The following is a 4311-nucleotide window of genomic DNA, read 5'->3' as shown; positions in this document are numbered from 1 at the left end:
TTTTTTTTTTTTAAAGATTTTATTTATTTGACAGAGAGAGAGATCACAAGTAGGCAGAGAGGCAGGCAGAGAGAGAGGAGGAAGCAGGCTCCCTGCAGAGCAGAGAGCCCGATGCGGGGACCCCGAGATCATGACCTGAGCCGAAGGCAGCGGCTTAATCCACTGAGCCACCCAGGCGCCCCTGTAGTTTAAAGTTTTTATTTAAATTCCAGTTAGTTAACATACAGTGTAATATTAGTTTCAGGAGGAGAATTTAGTGATTCATCACTTATATTTGACACCTCAGTGCTAATCACAACAAGTGTCCTCCTTAATACTCATCATCCATTTAACCCATCCCTCCACCCCCCATTATTTGGAATACTTTTGTGCATTTGTCAGTCAACTAAAATATTAGAAAAATGAGAAAGAGATATATATATCTTGATGTTTTTTCAACTCTCAGTTGTATTGATATACATAGCATTGTAAATGATATAGCATGGTATAAGTTGAAGGTGTACAATGGTTTGACATAGCATTGTATAAGTTGAAGGTATACAATGGGTTGATTTGACCACCGTGGCATTAGCTCACATCTCCCATCGTGTCACATAATTATTTCTTTTTTGTGGTAAGAAGATTTAAGATCTTAGTGACTTAGAAATACACAATAAGGTATTCTTAACTATAATCACAATACTATGCATTCGATCTCCAAAAACTTACTCATCTTCTAACTGCATTTTGTATTCTGTGAGCAACATCTCCCCAAGTCCCCCACAACCCGTCCTTGTCTTTGTTTATTTCTTTTCCCATCCACATCTTTATTTTTTAAAAATTTTCTTTAAAGATTTTATTTATTTATTTGACAGAGAGAGAGAGGGGGCCCGCACAAGCAGGGGAAATGGCAGGCAGAGGGACAAGCAGGCTCCCTGCTGAGCAAGGAGTCAGATGTGGGGCTCCATCCTAGGACCCTGGGATCATGACCTGAGCCAAAGGCAGACGGTTAAACAACTGAGCCATCCCTATATCCCCATCCACACATCTTTAAACAGAAACCCAAATAAAGCACCTCAATCTTGAAAAAAAAGATAAAACGTGCCTGAAATATTAAGGCTTGTGATTATTACAGAGTAAATTGTGACTTTTTAACTTTGTATTTCTATATCACATATTACTTGTATAAGTTAAAAAGTAAAAAGAGTAAACGTTGCTCTGTCTTATTAAAAAACAGAACTTGGGTCACCTGGGTGGCTCAGTGGGTTGAAGCTCTGCCTTCGGCTTGGGTCATGATCCCAGGGTCCTAGGATCCAGTCCCGAATCGGGCTCTCTGCTCAGCAGGGAGCCTGCTTCCCTCTCTCTGCCTGCCTCTCTGCCTACTTGTGATCTCTGTCTGTCAAATACATAAATAAAATCTTTAAAAAAAAAAAAAAAAGATAGAACTTGCTCAGGCACCTGGCTGGCTCAGTTGGTAGAGCATGTGACTCTCGATCTGGGGCTCATGAGTACAAGCCCCATGTTGGGTTTACAGAGTATTAAAAATACATAAACTTAAAAAAAAAAAAAAAACCTGGAGCACCTGGGTGGCTCAGTGGTTTAAGCCTCTGCCTTCGGCTCTGGTCATGATCTCAGGGACCTGGGATAGAGCCCTGCATTGGGCTCTCTGCTCAGCGGGGAGTCTGCTTCCCCCTGTCTCTCTGCCTGCCTTTCTGCCTACTTGTGATCTCTCTCTCTGTGTCAAATAAATAAATCTTAAAAAAAATAAAACATGCTATCTTTTATAGCTTTTAGAGAAAAGCTTTTAAAGCTTTTATAGCTTTAGAGAATCTCTAATTTGAATTCCTTATTCAAATAATTGAATATTGAAATAAATTGAGTTTGGAGCTGTTGATCATTTTTATAGACAATGTAGTATTTTCAACATTCTTTTTCTTTTTTAAAAGATTTTGTTGATTTATTTGAGAGCAAATGGGTGGGGGCAGGGGCAGAAGGACAAGGACCTTGAGCTCATAACCCAAGCTTAACTGACTGAGCCACCCAGACACCCCTCAATATTTTTTTAAGCTGGAAGTTCAACCAACTGAGCTACTCAGGCCACCCCAATAAGTTACATTTTTCTTACAGAAAAGCATTATTCTGGAAAATACCTTCGTGATGTAAAGATTCAGCATCATCTAAAAATCTTTTTTCATTTTCCTGGGATTTTCTTATCTTTTGCATTCCCTTCTAAAGCCCAAACCTGAGACAGAAATTTCATTAGTCAGTTTTTCCTCAAGTGCTGAACAATTAATTCCCTGGCTTTTAACAAACATTTATATCTCTCTTGGATCCATAGTTTGGCTGATCATTGGAGGACATGAGGAGCATCCACTGTCTAAAACGTTGTCATAGTTTATGTGGCAAAGTCAAATTACACAAGCACATTTAAAGTGTCTGCTTGGAAGAGGTGTACATTATTTCACCAAGACTCTGTTCACCAAACCAAACATTACTGTGACAGGAAAGTATACTTCCACAGTAGGGGAGTGCTGGGTTTCAGAATGGGGGAAAGAAAATGGGCATCTGAGGGCGCCTGGGTGGCTCAGTGGGTTGGGCCGCTGCCTTCGGCTCAGGTCATGATCTCAGGGTCCTGGGATCGAGTCCCGCATCGGGCTCTCTGCTCGGCAGCGAGCCTGCTTCCCTCCCTCTCTCTCTGCCTGCCTCTCTGTCTACTTGTGATCTCTCTCTGTCAAATAAATAAATAAAATCTTTAAAAAAAAAAAAAAAAAAAAAAAAAGAAAATGGGCATCTGAAAAGAATACAGTCCACTACAGTATACAGTCTTGTTCTTAAGTATAAACTTCCTTTTTACACATAAAAGACACCTCCTTCAGCAAGGAGAGTAACTTAAGAGTGTCATCTAATCATAACAGTTTCAAAGTTCAGGATCTCATGATACTCTTTCACATCAGGTCCAGATAATGGCTCTTCCTGATCTGGGGTTCCTGGGTGGTGCCTGCTGAAGCCCATGCCTTCAGCTCAGGTCATGATCGCAGGGTCCTGGGATCCAGTCCTGCATCGGGCTCTCTGCTGAGCAGGGAGCCTGCTTACTCCTCTCTCTCTGCCTGCCTCTCTGCCTACTTGGGATCTCTGTCTGTCAAATAAATAAATAAAATCCTATTTTTTAAAAAAAGGCTCTTTCTGATCTGGAGATTAATGAACTGAAACGATAAATTCTGTTGTTTCACATGGCCAGTATACAATAGTGGACAAGGTTAGCAATTCTGAAATACTGTTTGGTAAATGATAGGAGGTGCTCATTCCTAGGGAGAGGAAATATATTTTGTGTAGGCACTTGTGCTGCTCACTGGAAGAGGTTCTTCTGTTGTTTCTGACTCTGCCCTTTGGTAAGTTCTCCCCTTCCATGACTAACTTTGGCCATATCTGAAGAGGGCATTTGAGAGCTCAGCAGCTTTTTCAGTTGGGGACACAAGTATTTTACATCTCAGTTGGTCTTAAATTCTGGGCTGTGGTGCTTTTGTTAGTATATATTTTAATTGTGGTTGTTGGTGGTGATCACAGTTGCTTTGGTTGGTTGGTTCATTTATATCAGAGGTCAGCAAACTGGCTTACCAGTTGGCTTGTTCTGTAAATAAAGTTTTATTGGAACAAAGACAGTGTGCATAGATTTATTACATATTAACCAAGGCTGCTTTCCCTCTACACTAGCATATTTAAGTTGAACTGAGTGAGAGGTTATATGCACTGGCACCCTATTTTTCTTAGTCACTGACTTAAACCAGTTGATCTGTAGAAACTTTTCTGTTATGGTTTGTCTCATTGCTTCCTAGTAGTTTATATAACTTGTTTCACGTCTCCTTTATTAATTAGAAGTTAGATCTGCTTTATTAAATGTTTCAATTTTTTTTCTAGTTTCAAGTTTTGAAAAAAGTTTTTAAGATTTTATGTATTTATTTGACAGAGCAAAAGCAGGGGAGAGAGAGAGCCTGAGGCAGGGGAGGGTCAGAGGGAGAAGCAGACTCCCAGCTGAGTGGGGAGCACAATGCAGGACTCCATCCTGGGACTCCAGGATCATTACCTCAGTGGAAGGCAGTTGCATAACCGACTGAGCCACCCAAGTACCCCTAACTCCCAAGTTTTAACAAGATTGTTTATTTTAGGAAGCCACGTGACTTCGTATTTGGCTTCAGGTTAAATTTTGGACACTACTTAAATTAGAATCTCGCTATCTGGAGAAGGAAATGGCCCCAATTTACTCATAGGCTGATGGGCAAAACACACAGAAAACCACAGACCTTCGTGAGCAAAACTGAACAATGGGAAGCACGT

Source organism: Meles meles, chromosome 3, assembly GCF_922984935.1.
Source record: "Meles meles chromosome 3, mMelMel3.1 paternal haplotype, whole genome shotgun sequence".
NCBI lineage: Eukaryota > Metazoa > Chordata > Mammalia > Carnivora > Mustelidae > Meles > Meles meles.
This window is presented reverse-complemented; position numbering follows the sequence as displayed.